A 17914-nucleotide genomic window follows, 5' to 3' on the forward strand; every position below is an offset into this window, starting at 1 on the left:
TAAACAAATCTCTTAGTATGTCTCTATCACTGTCTCTAAGTATTGCCCTCTTTCCACACCCTTCTGTCTCATTGATCTTTCCTCTCAGCATTCATGCTATGCCTGGTGCCGAACAGCACCAGTGACTTATGGGAAATGGTACCACACAGGCTATGGCAAAATCTTGTGAGTTTTTGCCTTCAGGCTCATTAGTCTGATGTCCTTCATGCTACTGTGCTTAACCTCGCTAATCCATGTAAAGACAGACAGAGAGCACTATGAGAAGACAGTTATTAGCAATTCTTGAACAGGCCACAGAGTTGAAAGTACACAATATAGGATGTACCAATTTTAAATGTTATGAGGCATGATCCCCTCAAAATCCCTTGCTTCATAGTGTTTCTAATGTCAGGTTTGACACTGTCACTCCCATGCTTAGTCCCTCTTGTGTTACATGCTCAGGCAGAACCTGCTGATATCTGCCAGGAAATTACTACAGGTAAGCTAGACAGCACAGCTGTTTAATCAAGTTCTGTCTCTGGATACGCACTCCAGGGATGGCGACTGCAACTGTGGTCACACACTGCAAAAACACAACTTCCACTCCACCTGGAAATTACCGCCCATTAGCTTGAGCCTTATCTGCAAAGGATGGGAGAGGATCATACAAAGCCATGGAATAAATAAAGACATAGGAATTTAATTTGCTTGATCCAACCCAGTTTGGCTTTTTCAAAGGCAGATCATGCCTTTTAAACTAAACTTGGTTGACTAAACAAACACCAAGCCCAGTTTTGATGAGGAAAGAAAGCAGTCCATGAGGCCTACACCTCGATCTGGCCGATACAATACATACAATACTCCCAATCACAAAAAAACTCAAAATATCATGTCAACCCATACATCCATACATCACACAATGGGTTGCTGCAAAGTGGCTTTGCATCAGGAACCACAGAGTCCTATGTCAGGCTCAGAGTTGCTCACATGTGGTCAAGTGGTGTCCAGGTCACTCAGTCCTGGTTTGGCATCTACTGGCATCTACTTTTCTGGCACAAAAGCACACACAGGAGGTTAACAACAAAGTTTGCAGATGATGACAAACTGACAAACTCCATAGTAAAACACATCTGATACAGATATCAGTCCTCCAGAGGAAGGATCTTCAAGGAAGGGTCTCACAGCCTAAGAGCCACGGCCTAAAATGCAAAAAAAAATGCATAGTCATACCTCTAAAAAAAAAAACATTGTTCCCCTAACCAAAAAGGCAATCCAAAAGTGATCACTGAAGAAGTTATCAGAACCTGGGGACCCAGGTTGATAGTAGTCTGTCATTCGACACCCATGTAGCTAGTAAGTAGTTAGAAAGTACCTTCTACATTGCCCTACATTGCCCACCTTATCATGGAGGGATTTCATCAGTGAATCAGGAGGAGGATCTACTCATCACTCATCAGGCATCAGGCCAATGATTGATTACAATGCCCCGAAATACTGGATCTGACTTGAGGACTTCACAGAGGCCACAAAGACCCTCACCAAAGGATAAAGAAAAAAAGGGTCTGGTCTCAAAAATCTGTCTATGCGACTTGAAACTGAAAGAACGCCACTGCTTGCTCACAGACATCAGCTTTTGGGTGACCTTTGCCTAACATCATGTCAAACCCAGATTTGATGATTGATGAATATCTCAAACCCTCAAAAATCTAGAGCCACAAGAGCGTGGAGACTTAAACCTTGAAACCCTGACAAGGCTATTAATGGGGGGGGAGTGGAGGGATAGATTCATCACCAAAGACTCCCTAAATCCCGGTACATGTGCCCACGTGGAGTACAGGCAGACCTGGCGCCCTTGTTCAAGAGAAATCTTGACCAATGGATGGGAGATCACATACCCCCCAGGGATAACCTCAGTGTCACTCACTTTCGACAGGCACAGCAAAAAATAATGGGTATAGTTCCCCACTAAAGGGGGGTGGCTTAAGCCACAAAACGATGGGCTAGGCTTGTAAATGCCCTCGGGCAGATAGCCTAGTATGAACCTATGAACCTATGAGATTAGGTACAACCCAGTCTTTATGTGTTAACAGGCCTAGTCCAATTGGCACATTTGGACACTAGCACTGCTATACACACATAAGAAGATAAGATCAATGTTGTCTCATTGCCATCCATGTTCAGAAGTGTATTAATTATGACACACATGCATGTCTGATATCGATGTATTGACTTTCTCAATCATGTCGTGCAAACAAATACAACTGCATAACAACAATTGCAACATGTCTCAAATACAGTGATAGTTACCAGATTTAGGGGCTGTGTTGCTTTACATCAATATTATCCATACAATGATTAATGTAATGCAAGTGTCATGAGAAATGTGTAAATCATGACACATTATAGATTAAGACTGTACATCTCTGTTCTGCATTTGATCAGAATCAGACCCGTTTGTAGGTATATACTCCATATTTGCATGAAGGTTGGCATGCAGCACCATACACTACTGCTAATTCATGTGCCATTTTCAAATGCACATATGTTAATACTTAGCCATCCTTTATTGCAAATGAGCTTGTCAGTGGTGTGTTCAGGGAGAGATTTAAAAATTTTGTGTGGAATGTATAACGTCTGTACGTGTTAATGGACTCTTGTACTCAACATATATATAATTCAGTGTGGTGTTGACAGAACACGTCATTCTGTAAAGTTATGTCTGCATTCCAATGCTTAAACTGGGAAATGGTTGGAATGGTGTGGAACTCTTTCATACACAGAATACTGAACAGTGCAGTGTCATGTTTGTCACATATCTGTTTATATTTATGGTGTATGTGGTCAAAGCATGAGCACATATGACTAGTGTATGCATAAACACCCATGAATGCGTGGCTGTCAGTCCACCGTTTCATAATTGTGATTGTCATCCAGATTTAATACTGTGACATTGGTACATGTCATTTACACTAAAACAATGTACATGAATGGCAGGCTAGATAACTTATTTGAACATTATATAACTACTTGTGATTAGCACATTGCTGTTACTTCTACCTGTCAAGACACATGCCTTTTGACCCAAAACAGTGATGCACAATGCTTTCTTTGCAACACACTGATGTGGTAATCCTTACAAATGTCCATTTTCACATATTTAAAGTCAGACTTCTCCTGTAGCACATGTGGTTAATACTGTCTTCTTTAGACTGTATACCTAGATAGGTAGGCAGTTCAAATCCAACAGTGATGAACTTGTGTGTGTGTGTGTGTGTGTGTGTGTGTGTGTGTGTGTGTGTGTGTGTGTGTTACGTTAGTATGGCTTCATCAACAAATGTGCAGTTATCAACTTTTACTCAGGAGAAACATTTAAACTAGGAGAGGGCTCCCCCATCACTGTATCCCACTTTTAACACAAACATCTTCTCTGAAACACATTAATGAGGTTATGTTTTCAAAAGTGTACTACTTCAGTATAAAAGTCAGACTTCTTCTATGACATTTGCGGTGGATACTGTGCTCTCCAAATTGTGTAACTAGATCATTATCACTGAGTATGTGTTTCTCTCTCATGTTGTGTAGAAAAGACTTCAAATAAATATATGCTGTATGGCTGTACAGTGTTACTGCGATCTCCCACTTCTTTCTTTCCTTTTTAGCAGAACCACCACACTATGAAACAATGGTGATGTCATCCACTGAAATGTACACCATCTCAGTTGCAAAACAACATCTTGTGTAGTGCTTGCAATTTATGCAATGTTCTCTATCTTGTGGTCTTAGGAAGTCAGTTCAAATCCAGCCATTACTCCTTAAAGTCAGTTGTGTTAGTATGACTGTAAATGTACATGTAGGTAACAATGTTGTCACCCAGATATCTGCTGTATACATGTACAGCTGGGGATTCCTGTTATAATAATTTATGCCAATTTTTTCAAAGATAAATGCTTTTTTAACACTGATTCTGCAATTTGATGAAAATTGTCTTTTCCAATAGTAGTAGTAGTACTTCTTCTCTTATGGTTTGAGAAAATAACACTAAGTTCTGTATGTTGTTACCATAGTAAGCCCTGGGTTTGCATCCACAATTCTATCATTACAGTGACTACTGCATTATACACATGTTTGGGTATACCTAGCATCATGCAATATTGTACGACAGCAAAAAAGGTAGCACCACTCTTTTAACCCAATTACACACATATGCTTTCCAACAATAAGATGACATAATACCTTCAAATACACATATATCTCACAACTCTAATAAGACTTCTCCCAAAGTACATTCAGTTTTCACAATATCATGTAGCTTCTGTGGTCCCATAGGTAGGTATTCAAAACCTGCATTGAGTGATTATAATCACTGTGTGTCAGTCTACTGCTATTTATGAATGACATCCACCACAGGCATAATGTGTATAGTTAAGAGGGGGGAGACATCCCCCCATCCCTTTTACCTCAAATTGGTTTGCAACATTTGTGTTAAGACTTCTACTGTGGTATGTCTGATAAATACACATTTTGTTAGCCTGTGGATTTACATAGGTGGCTGTTCAATTCCTGCAAAGAATGGCATTTTGTAAGTGCACTGATGTGGCACAATCACCATTGCATCAAGTTATTTTTTCCCATTTTTATGTTAAGCAAACAAATTTTAACACATTTTGAAATTTCCTGGCAGTGAAAAGTACAGTTGTGTAATCTTACCATAAATGTAGATGTTCGAGTGTATTCACTGTTGCAGTCATTACATTTGGGTTATCTGCTTGCAGGTATCCTTCAGTCGGCCTGATTAACAAAGTCTTGGCTCCTGCATCGGTTGCTGTCCCTTCTTCCATGACGTCAGGTCGTCATGGGTATAAAACATGCAGCAGACGCCATTACATCAGTTTTTCTTGCCCCAGATGTCAGGTGCCCCCCAAATGGGAAGCAATTAAATATAAAAGTACAATTATATACCTCCAACAGTAAAGCAAATACACCAAAAAGCTTTTAAGCATAGTAAAGGAAAGTAGAGGTATAACCAAAAGAAGTTAGGGGGCTGGAGGGAGGGTAACCAGGACTGCAACAGTGAATACACTCGAACATCTACATTTATGGTAAGTGTACACAAAGTACAGTTGTGTACCTACCATAAATGTAGATGTTCGAGTGTATTCACTATTGCAGTCATTACACTTGGGTTATCCTGCTGGCAGGCTACCCGCAGTCGGCCAGAATTCCAAAGTCTAGGTCCGGTGTTGGTTGCTGTCGCCTCTTCCCTGACGTCAGTGCGCCAGGGGTATAAAAGATGCAGCCGACTCCATTTTCTTCAGTTTTTCTTGCCCCAGATGTCAGGTGCCCCCAAATAGGTAGGCTAAAAAATTATGCCAAGAAGCATGCATGTACTAAAATAAACATTTCCTTCATCTACAAGCAAATACACCATATAGGTTGTATAGAATAGAGAAGAACAGAAAAGTCCCAGCAAAGAAAAGGGGGATTTTGGGTGGGTAACCTGGAATGCAACAGTGAATAAACTCGAACATCTACATTTATGGTAGGTAAACAACTGTACTATGTACATCATGTTTCTCTGTTGCAGTCATTACACTTGGGTTGAATCCCAAAGCTGAGGTTGGGTTGCTGGGCCTAAATAGGATTAGGAGAGGCTACAAGGCCCTGCAGAGCTGCAGTGGCAAAGCCTGCTCTGGATTTAGAGTAGAGAGGTAAGTGGTAGTGCTTGGTGAAAGTGTGCACTGAACTCCAGGTTGCAGCCTGTAGAATGTCTTTGGTTGGTACTCATCTGAGGAAGGCTGCTGAAGTGGCTGCTGCTCTGGTTGAATGTGGCCTAATGCCCTTAGGCACTGATTTGCCATGTTGTGAATAGCAGAAACGAATGCAGTGTCCTATCCATTTTGAAATAGTCTGCTTTGAGATAGACTTTCCTTGTGATCCTGTAGCATAAGCTACAAACAGTTGCTCAGTTTTTCCTGAAAGCTTTTCTTTTATCCAAATAGAAGTGTAGCTGTCTGTGTATGTCCATAGCGTGCAGAAGTCTCTCCCCTTTATTCTGGGGATTTGGATAAAATGTTGGCAAATGAATGGTTTGGTTAAGAGCCACACTGGATACTACCTTTGGCATAAATGTTGGGTTTGTCCTTAGAGAAACCCTGCCCTTATGAAAAATGATGAAAGGTTCCACTGCCATTAATGCCTGTAACTCTGAGACTCTTCTTGCTGAAGTTATTGCTAGGAGCAAAGCAGTTTTCCATGACAAGAATTTTATATCAGCTGTATTGGCTGGCTCAAAAGGAGGCAGTGTGAGCTTTTCTAAAACAAAATTGAAGTCCCATGTAGGTATCGGTGCTCTCCTTGGGGGTCTTATGTTTTTTGCCCCTCTGAGGTACTGTCTTAGTAGTGGATGAGAGAAAATAGGTAGTTCCGTATTGTAATGAGCTGAAATGGCAGAGGCATGGATCTTAATTGATGAGAAGGATAGGCCTTTGTCCAGCATCTCAGTTGGGTATTGTAAAATCTGAGGTATATTTGGAACAAGACATGGGGTCAGGGTGTCACTTCAACAGTGGCTATCACCTAGAGCCAAGGTTTATACTGCTGAGTGGCTAGCCCTGCTGCGGCAGTTCTTCCACACCACACACTCACATCTATAGCCAATTTAGAGTATCCAATCCACATGTCTGTCATTATTTAGTGACTTCAGTCCTCAATTATTTGCCAGAAAACTACAAATTTTATGAGAAGTAGACCAAAAATATGAGGCAAAAATCTGGACAGTTGAAATTAACTTTCTGTATACTCAGCTGATATGCAATGCCTGCAGTACATGCAAATAAATATTGACTAATGTATGTAATGTCCTTTCTAACTGTGATATCAGCTCAGCATTTTGTACACATTTCTCACATTTACTCCCCTTTGTTATACTCTAATTTTGTTTCCCACTCACATCTTGTGTCAGCATTTCCTTTTTTCTCTATGTACATGGATCAATAAAGGTGAACAGGATTACCTTATTACATTGACACAAGTCCTTTATGTTAACAATGCTCTTTGGGTACTAATAATATTTATTTATATTATCTAACTACAATTTCCCAGATTAACTCCCCCTGCTTCTTCTTTGAACAGTAATCCCTATATCTGAGTACAGTTTCCATGTTAACCTTCCCCTGCATACTTAATTCTTTCATTAAAGTTGGCCTTGCCTTCTATTATGATGTCTACACATGCTTGCGCAATATGTTTGCCTACAGACAACACCTTTTTTTTATTTGTTTGCTCAAGCCTCTGTGCACCTTTTCGTGACCGCAAATACTTGTGCTGGCCACAAATAGGTGCTATTACATGTGTAGGCTTCTTTAGCAACTTACATATTCAGTGAGCACTGCTGCTAATTGTGCTAACATTCACAAATCATGTAGGCTTTCTGATAAGTGTACACGATTGTTAATGAATTCTGTGGATTAATTTTAAAACAAAGATATAATCCTAAAATGCTGTAATCATTTTAACACAAAGTGTAACTCTAAGAAAAATAATTGTACATCGTGAGAAAATATTATAAGGACTTCTCAATGGAAAGTGTAACACTATTTAAAAGCTGACAGATAAAAAATTGTGGTTTTGAACATTTATAAAGCCACACAATAATCTACTGTATCTTGCATTACTGCAGCACTGCATTGTCTATCACTATGACACCTTTACTATAGAATGCATTAATGGAAAGCAGTAATTCTGCCATGGTAACTGACAGACCACTTTTAAAGAAGCACTGCTATTTGCTGAATGCTAATTCTGCTACAAAGATCAAAGGTTTGGCTATTACCCTTACCTGCCAGCAAACTGTAATGATTTTGTGTTCATTTGCATAATGTCCTGCTTGTGCTACAGAAGCAATGTGTTGAGTTTGCGCATGCTAATAAGTCAACACAACTACTTAACACTCAAAACTTACTCATAGAGCAAACTGGATAATTTAAGAGAACCATTCACATGACCTGTGAGAGACTGTTTTTATGAGATCTTATCAAATTAAATGAGTTTTACTTGAAAATGGTATGGAATTTTTCCATAGCTGCATATTACCTGTTTTGAGATGTTATGATATTGGAGTAGTTACATACATTTAAGTGGAATATGGAGGTCAAAGGACTTGCCCCATGCTTTTAGACTAATTTCTTTTTGCTGACTTTTATGAAAACATTTCAGGAAATTAAATTTGGTGACTTGGGCTTTGGTATAGTGCAGTGGTAGCCAAATTAATCTTGGAAAAAAAGGAAGAAGAGGAGGAAAGTGGAAGCCAATAACAATTTGTAGTTTACATTTAAGATGAAAAAACATCAACAATCAGGTTAAATGGCTGCCGGTCCTTATCTGGCATCAAATCCCTGCTATGCTTCTTTGTAGAAGTACTGTGCTTCAGTATAGTGCTGTGGAAGTTAACTTAATCGATGCTAAGTTGTAACAGTACTATGCCGCCCATCTAAATTATAGAATCCTATTACATTCTTTATCATAGGGGCAGCACAGACAGACAGAAACACACACACACACACACACACACACACACACACACACACACACACACACACACACACACACACACACAAGTGTACTTGCGAGTGCCGGCACATGCATAGACACCCGCACCCAGTGTGGTTACTGCTAGTCTGTTATTCTCTTACAGCTTTTAAAGTTCTGGAGATGCCACACAGATGTAAGTGAACTAATGTGCAGCTTACCTTATAGCTGTAGTGTGCACTGTAGTTCAGCCATCTCTTCACTTCAGGTCTGTCCTGCACTGAGATAGATCTGACAGAAGCATGTGATGCTGTTGTGGCTGGCATGTTGAATTCCACATCCACGTATCGAACAAATGTAGAAGGCACTTCCCAGTCGGATCCCAGCTCAAGGTGGCAGAAAAAGCAGTGTGGGTGTCCTGAAGCTGAGGAAAGGAGACATCAAACATTGCAAATGTGATTTATATAATATTATCTATCTAAAGACTTCTTTTGTCTACTGTCATGATTATCTGTGCATTACCATTTTGTTTTAATTGCTCATAACCTGGTTGAATGAAATAACCCAAACAGATACATTTCAGCTATATGGTTTGGTCAACTAAAATGCAGAAAAGTAAGCTTTAGCTAAGGTCTGATGATAATGAAAGTTGTGATATTAAAATCAAGATTATGGTGTGGGACCCCAATGAGTTCTGAGAGGACTGTAAGGAATGGAAACATCTAGTCCGAGATGCAATTTTATGGCATGGACAACAGTGGATTAGGATAGCTGTAAGTGTGCAGTGCACTACTTATAGGTCAACACATGTAAGTAGGCAGAACATAAAGCTACAGAAACTCTTTGTTCTCTCAGTAATGAAGCATGTTGTTTAAAAGCTAAGAGTTACATAAAGCAGCACTTTTGTTTGGATAATACTTGGAGTTTTTGAGAGCTGCATTAACAGGCTAAGGCAACCAAGGACAGACTGCATTCAATGTATGGAGCAAATACATCCTTAGCTTTTGTGGTCCTAAGTCTGAGGGGGGGAATCTGGAAACAGAATAGGACATGTTAAGCTGCAAACTGATTTTATTGCACAGGTGGTCAATGTGCATGTGTGAAGAAAGTACAGTTGTGTACATTCATCATAAATGTAGATGTTTGAGTGTGTTAATTGCTGCAGTCCTAACCATTGGGGTTATCCATGCTGTGGTAGCCCCCAGTTGGTCCGAATACCAGAGTCAAGGGTTTGTACATTGGCTGCTGTTGCTTCCTGGGTGACATCAGGTCATCCGAGCTATAAAGGAGAGCAGCCAGCACCATTACCTCAAGTTTTCTTGCCTAGACCAACCAAAGAAGTCCAATTTAATAATTATTAGTAGTCCTTGGGTCAGAGACCCCCATAGAAATGTGTGCCTCTCTAACGAAAGCAGATATTGGGGGGAAGGAGGGAGGGAAAGCATGACTGCAGCAGTGAACATACTCAGACATCTACATTTATGGTGAGTGTACACAACTGTACTATGTTCTTTGTGTTTCACTGATGCAGTCCTACCCATTGGGAAGATTCCCAAAGCTGAGGAGAAGGATGGAAAGTTAATAGAAACTTATGATTGGGTGAGCATGCCCTGCAGAATTGCAGAGGCAAACCCAGCCCTAGCTTTTGAGAATAGGTTCAGATAGTAATGTTTGGTGAAGGTGTGGACTGAAGTCCATGAGGCAGCTTCCAGGATGTCCTTGGTGGGTACCTCTCTAAGGAAAGCTGTGGAAGTAAAGGTTGCCCTAGTGGAATAGGTTCTTGTGGTTCTAGGGAATGGTTTTCCATGCAAGTAGTAGCAAAATTGGATGCAATGTGCTATCCATTTGGAAATGGTCTGTTTGGATATTGGTTTCCCCTGTGCCCCTGTTTTAAAGCTGACCAAGAGCTTTCTGAATGGCTTTGTACGATCCAGATAAAATCTGAGTTGCCTGTGCACATCCAAAGACTGCAGTATCCTTTCCCCCTTATTCTGAGGGTTAGGGAAGAAAGTGGGCAGGTGGATGGCCTGGTTGAGGGTAACATCAGAAACCATCTTTGGCATGAAGGAGGGATTGGATCTCAGGGAGACCCTGCCTGCATGGAAGATGATAAATAGCTCAATGGCCATTAAGGCTTGAAGCACTGACACTCTCCTGGCTGAAGTAATAGCCAGGAGAAAGGCAGTCTTCCAAGAGAGGTACTTTAGTTCTGAGGATGCTGCAGGCTCGAATGGAGGCAGAGTAAGCTTTTCTAAAACATAGTTCAGGTCCCAGGCTGGGGTGGGCTGTCTTCTGGGATGCCTGATATCAGAGGCTTCTCTATGGAATTATTTGATAAGAGGGTGGGAGAGCAATGGCTGTCCTGTATCAAAGTGTGCTGAGATGGCAGAGGCATGGATCTTTATGGAGGAGAAGGAGAGACCCTTATTAAGAAGCTCAGCAAGATAATCTAGAATAAGAGGAATGGAGGGCAGATGTATGTCTGCCCCCTTGGACTGGCTCCAGGAGCAGAATCTTTTCCATTTTCTAGCTTAAGATTTTTTGGTGCTGGGCCTTCTGGCTTCTGTGATGATGTCAAGGACTTGCTTGCTTAGCATAGATTCCTTGTTGGTTTTGGTAGAATAAGCCATGCTGAGAGCTTCAGTGTCTGAAGGTCGGGGTGCAGCATTGTCCCCCCACCCCCGGGATAGCAGGTGAGGTATCAAAGGTAGCTGCCAGGGGGCTGGTGAGATAGACTGCACAGCAGTGGGTACCAATGCTGTCTGGGCCAGTCTGGGGCAATGAGTATTGCTCTTGGTTTTTCCTCCCTTATCTTGATTAATACTTTTGGAATGAGAGGTAGAGGTGGGAATGCATACACAAAGAGAGTATTCCAAGGGAAGGTCAGGGCACCGACTTTCCAGGCCAGGTGATAGTGCTCCCTGGTGCAGAATTTCTGTACTTGGTGATTTAAATGAGAGGCAAAGAGGTCCACCTGAGGGGTTCCCTATGTGTTGGTAATTTGCAGAAAGATGTCTCTGTGGATTTATCATTCATGTGGGTCCAGCAGGTTTCTGCTTAGGTGGTCTGCCAGGGTGTTGTTGATTCCCAGTAGGTATTGGGCTATAAGATGTAGTCCCATGGGTAAGGCTGCTATCCACAGGTTCATGGGTAGTCTGACGGGGGTAAGATTGAGTCCCTCCCTGTTTGTTGATGTACCACATGACTGTGGTGTTGTCTGTTTTTATGAGAAGAACCCCTGGTTTGAGGTAGGGTTTGAAGGATGCCAGAGAGTTTTGCACTGCTATCATTTCCTTTTGGTTGATGTGCAAGGGTAGTATTTGTGCTTCCCAGTGACCTTGGGTGCATCTGCCTTCTAGGTGGGCGCCCCAGGCTATGTCTGAAGCATCTGTAGTTATGGTCTGGTCTGATGGGCGGAGGGTGAATGGAAGTCCCTTGTTCAGAGCACAGGCCTGGACCCACCAGAGGAACTCGGATCTTATGCAAGGGATCACAGGCAGGGAGGTGTCCAGAGGTTGTGAGTGTTGACACCATAGATTCTTTAGGTACCACTAAATTTTACTCATGTGTAGTCTGGCCAGAGGTACCATGAGGATGCATGAGGCCATGTACCCTAGAGCATGTAGGAACTTCCTGGCAAAAAGCTGGGTTTGGGAGGCCAGAGTAGTTTAGTATTTTGGTAGGAAACTATGTTTTTCTGGGGACAGAAAGACCATTTGCTGTTCTGTGTCCAGTAAAGCTCCCAGAAATATGATTTTCCTGGTAGGTGTCTGTTTTGATTTCCTTTCATTGATAGTGAACCCCAGAGAGGTGCTGCAGGAGCAGTTCCTTGCAGTCTGCCTGGATGAGACAGTCATCCACGTAAAGGTAAATCTGTACATTGTTTTGCCTGCAAAAGGCGATGGCAGGAGCTAGACATTTGGTGAATAACCTGGGAGCAGTAGATAAGCCAAAGGGCAAAGCAAAGAATTGAAAGTGCAGTGATCCTGCTCTGAAATGCAGGAATTTTCTGCATGATTCCCTTATTGGGATGTGGAGGTAAGCGTCCTTTAGGTCTAAGGTGACCATCCAGGCTTTGTCTGGCAGCATTGGTAGAAGCTGTTGTAAGGTAAGCATTTTGAATTTTTGGATTACCAGGTAGGTATTGAGAAAGGATAGGTCCAGGATGAGACACCAAGTACCCTCTTTCCTGGGAACAAGGAATAGTCTGGAATAGAATCCTTTTGCAACTTGTTCTGGAGGTACAGGTTCTACTGCCCTTAGGGATAATAGGTTTTGCACTTGTTTTAGTGCTTCTGCCCACTGGTTTGGAGGTAGGTCTGGGTACCATCATGGAGGTGGTAGTTCTTGGAAATTTAATTTGTACCCCTGAGCAATGATTTTTAAGACCCATTGATCTTTTGTTATAGAGTTCCAATTTTCTCTGCATAGAGATAGCCTTCCTCCTAGCTTTTGGTGTGGTGGAGGCAGGCAGAGATGGGAAAGGTAGTCATTCAGAGTTTTTTCCATACAGTGTTGCTTTTGAACTCCCTGCTCTAGTGTTTGAGGGGGGACCACTGTTTTGTTCTTTGCTGGCCCTGAGTTTGAATCCTAGTGGGTCTGTCCCTACGGGTTTTGCCTTGTGCCTGCCTGTTTTGTGCAGGAAAAGACCAGCAATTAGAGGGAATATTTCTGCTGAACCTAGGAGGTTGTACTTGAAGAAAATCTTTAACAGTCTGCATCGATTTTGCTTTGTCTTCTATCTTTTTAAGTACCTCTTCAGTTTCCTGTCCGAACAAGTGGTCTTTGTCAAGAGGTGCATCTATGATTTTAGCTTTGACATGATCAGGGACAGGTTGTTCCTTTAGCCATGCATGTCTTCTGAAAACAGATCCTGTCATTGCTGTCCTGCTAGAAGCTTCTAGGGCATCAAAACCACAGTTCAAGAAGTGCTTTGCCACCTGAGATGAAGAGTGCAGTAATTCTGTTATCTCTTTATTGTTGGCAAAATCTGTAAAAGCAGAAATTTTCTGTTTCAAAAATTTCAAAGTGTGCTGTTGATATTTTAATATATGGAACTGACAGTTGACAGCCCTTATAGTTAAAGTTACAGAGGTATATACTTCTTTATCCCATCTGTCAAGGGCCCTGGATTCTTTGTCTGAGGGAGTAGGATTCTTTGCAGAGGTAGCCTTAACTGCCTTAGGTCCCTGAGTAATCACCTCTGGATCTGCTATAGGAATTATGTAGAGGAATTTAATGTGAGTCAGGTACCCTGTAGTACCTATCAGATTTTCTGAGGCTGGGTGGAAGGGTGTCAGGGGTAAGGCTGGATTCTTGGTAAACATCATCTACCACCTCCAAGATGGGTGGGATGACCATAGTCCTGTGCTGGGGTAGGTCCAGAAACTCCCTTAGTGTTTTCTTGGATTGAGGGAAATCCATTGATTCCCATTGGAAGTGTTCCCTGAGGGTGTGGAGGGTTTCCCCAAAGGAAAAGTCCTCCGAAGGTGATGCAGAAGGACAAGATTCTTCTGCATCTGAGTCATCATAGACAGTAAGGGAATTTTCCTCTTCAAAAACAGAGGAGGTTCCCTCCTCCTTTTACCTGGAGTGGCCTGATTACCCAGATGAAAGTGAAGAGATCCTCCACCATTTTAAGCATTCTAGTTTGAGGAGGGGGAGGAGTACTGGAATGGAGACATTTTGCTGTTTTCTTTGGAGTAGCTCTAAGTCTGGCCTGAAGAGTATCCCATGGTGCAGTCAGTGTGTTAGTTGGAAAAGAGGGTGAAGGACTTGAAGTGAATTCCAAAGTGTGAGTGGTATCCCAAGAAGTCAGTGCCTGTGTAGCAGCTCTGGATCCAACAGAGGCAGAGACAGCCAAAGGTCATTAGACGATGCAGTCATCTGTGGCATACAGGACTCTGAAAGGGTCTCAGTAGAGGCCTGCAAAGTAATCAAGTTGGGCATCAGGGGCTGCGAAAGCACCTCACTGAATTCCGAAAAACTGGTGACCCTTTTAGCGGTGGTGTCATTGGAAGGCTTGGCCTTATGCGGTCTGTCTCTATCCTTATCTTTACATTTTTTCAGAAGATCTGCAGTTTGCTGACTGAAAGATGCCATATTGGTAATTGGAGATGGAAGATGAAAATAACTGGCTACAAACAGAGCTCTACAATGAATAGTGCTAGCATTAAAGAGGGCACAGAACTGACAGCAGGGTATTTGTGATCTGGGCCTAAGCAAGTACAATAAGAATGAAAGTCTCGGTGTGGTAATTGCTTTCCACAGGCGAGACAGTTATTGACTTTTTTGGACATCCATTAGTGCAAGAAAAAGGAAGGTTCCCCAGTGGGGTACTTAGCTTTAGACATTTTCAGCTGAAGTTTGAAATCTGGAAACAGCCGACCGGCACTGTTGCGAATTATTTCTGCTACGGGCTCCACGGCAAGAAAGACTGAGGTAATGGCGTTGCCTGCTCTCCTTTATAGCTGGGATGTTGGATGACCTGATGTCACCCAGCAAGTGACAGCAGCCGACGCACAAAACCTTGACTCTGGTATTCGGACTGACTGAGGGCTACTACAGCATGGATAACCCCAATGGGTAGGACTGCAGCAGTGAAACATGAAGAACATCTGAAGTGTATTTGTATGTATCTGATTATGATCAAACTAAAATTTAAAGTATTTAATTGGATAAACTATTCCTATGGAGATCATGTCAAAAAGAGAAAGGAGCCACCTGATTGCTGTGAAAGAGGCTTCACCTAGGTTTTTTTCTCAAATTTTTATTTTTATTTTTCAAATACATTTGAATGAATTCCTTATTATTTATACATAACAGCTTAAGTAACTATGTACATTATTTACATAAGCCTGACACTATAACAGATCTTAATGTATACAGTTACTTTATAAGTATGTCCAATCCATTATCAGAGTGTCTGATCAGTTATTGTATAGTCTCAATCAAAGATAAGACTTTTCCCCAAGGGTTGTTGATAAATGGCTTTGGATAAAGTCTTAGTTCTTTAATTTTAATTTCCAATAATGCTGTGGTCTTCAGTAGGCTGTAGAAGTCTTCCAAAGTTGGTATTGTGTTTGTATTCCATCTTCTTGTTATACACTTCCTTGAAATTGCAAGTATAGTCTATACTAGATACATGTTTGACCTATTCAAATGAGGACCTTCCTTCACATTTAATAATACAAGAGCTTTAGTTAAATTAAATAATTCATTAAATAAAGCTTGTAGAAAGTTATTAATACCATTCCAAAATGGTGTAATTTTAACACAATCAAAGAAAATGTGGTTCCAATCTGCATTATGTACTTGCTCACATCTCCAACATATTTCTTTTATGGAAGAACTAATTTTACTGATTCTGTCTGGGGTTAAGAATGCTCTGTGCAAGCATTTACAATTAAAAACTTTTCAGTATTGGGTAAAGGATGTATATTTTATCGATAATAAGATATTTGTTTTAAAAATATCTTCAGTTAACTGTATTGAGTGTCCTTTTGTTATATATTTCCAATATGAGGTTTTGGGTGTTGTTTTATAGTTTATTGCTATGATGTAAAATTTTGAAATACTGTTTCCCTTGTCAAAGTCATTATATATTATTTCATATATGTATTTCGTAATTTTAAGTATTTCTATAAATGAAGAATGGTCAATTATTCTACTTAAATCTTGCAAATATGACAGAATACTCTGTAAAGTTAGCCAGTTATGTTGTGGAATTTTGTATGTTTTTACTTGCATATCTAAAACTTTTAGTTTTTTGATACATTTGAGCCAACAAACAAATCCTTTCTGTTCCCAGGAATTAATAATTTCTCAATATATTTTATGTGGAAAGTTCTTTGTGACTATAAATGGTGTTAAAAGATCAAACTAGATTTTTAAATCTATATTTGCATTAATAATTTTCCTAAATGAGTTAATGTAATAATTCATCATATGAGTTTTAGTGGGTTTAGTTATGTTATATACGTGCCATAGCAAATTGTATCTGCTATTTGAAATTTTTTTTGTAAATCAAATTAATTTATTGACATTACAGTTAGTAATTCTTTCCAATTTGCAGAGTAAGTTGGACTTATCCAGTCTGAGATTGTTTTAGATATTGATGCTTTTACATATGTTTCTATATCAGGAAAGTTTAATCCTCCCTGTTTCCATGGTCTGATATGATGTATTAAAGCTATTCTGTTTTTTTTGGGAAACCATAAAAATTTTATTAGGCATAAATTTATTTCTTTAAGTATATTCCTTTCTGGTAACAGTTGTATTGCCAAGGCTATATATAGGATCTAGGGCAGTACAACCATTTTTATTAACTGTAGTCTATCTTCAAATGTTAATATTATTTTGTTCCATTTTTCCACAGAGAATTTAATTGTATTGATGATATTATTGTAGTTTTTTGAGACTAATTCATTATTATCCTTGCAAAACTCAATTCCTAGATATTTTAAGGTAGACTCTTGTTTCCCTATGATGTGATCTCCCTTAGTCTGCGGTTCTTTTTTTTAATTTAAAAATAAAAATTTTGATTTTGATTTATTGAAATGGAGTCCTGAAGTCATGCGAAATTTGTCAATTAATATATATAATTCTTCTAATGTCTCTTTTGTATCAGATAATGTTAGTAATATGTCATCAGCAAATAGCATTACTTTAGAACTGTATTGTTCATAAACATCTATTCCTTTGATTTTTATATTGTTATGAATTTAATCTGCCAATATTTCAATAGCCAGAGCAAACAGAATTGGTGATATGGGACATCCTTGTTTAGTATCTTTTGTTATATGTATTGATTCAGAGGTAAAAGGACCTAACTTGACATACGCTAAATTATTTGTATATATATTCTTTAGGAGATAAACAAAGGATGCAGGAAATTCAATTAGCATTAGGATTTTGAATAAATAGTCACAATTTAGGGAATCAAAGGCTTTCTCAATATCTAAGCCAATTATGAGTGCTTCTTTTTTTTATTAACATAATCTATAAGAGACATTATCCTTTTAATATTGTCATGTGTGTGTCTATGATATATACATCCAGTTTGATCATTATTTATTGTTTTGGATAGTGGTATTTTCAGTCTGTTAATGTTGACATAAATATCTTCTTTAATAATGATATAGGTCTGTATGAGGTACAGAGGTTTGGGGATTTGTTTTCATTTAGGATTGGTGTGATTAAAGAATATCTCCAAGAGGATGGTATTAAAGCTTGTGACTGAATTTCTAATAGAGTTTTATGGAAGAGGGATAGTATCTTTGAAGGAAAAAGTTTATATATTTCCATAATTATACCATCTATACCTGGAGCTTTATTATTTTTACCCTCTTTTATTGTAGCTGTAATTTCTTTGTAGGATATGGGTGCTTGCAGATCTAGTTTTAATTTT

General features: G+C 39.9%; 1 long non-coding RNA gene across 1 annotated transcript in view; it reads right to left on the reverse strand.

Annotated features, from left to right (window-relative positions):
- The window catches only part of LOC122807503, an 85701-nt gene extending 76767 nt beyond the window's left edge, over positions 1-8934 (reverse strand). The window contains exon 1 of the long non-coding RNA XR_006365688.1: positions 8727-8934. This is a non-coding gene — a long non-coding RNA (uncharacterized LOC122807503). The remainder of the gene's footprint in view (positions 1-8726) is intronic.
- Positions 8935-17914: the final 8980 nt, after the last annotated feature.

The sequence above is a fragment of the Protopterus annectens genome, chromosome 1.part1 (genome assembly GCF_019279795.1).
Source record: "Protopterus annectens isolate FY-2018-M chromosome 1.part1, PAN1.0, whole genome shotgun sequence".
Classification (NCBI taxonomy): Eukaryota; Metazoa; Chordata; order Ceratodontiformes; family Protopteridae; genus Protopterus; species Protopterus annectens.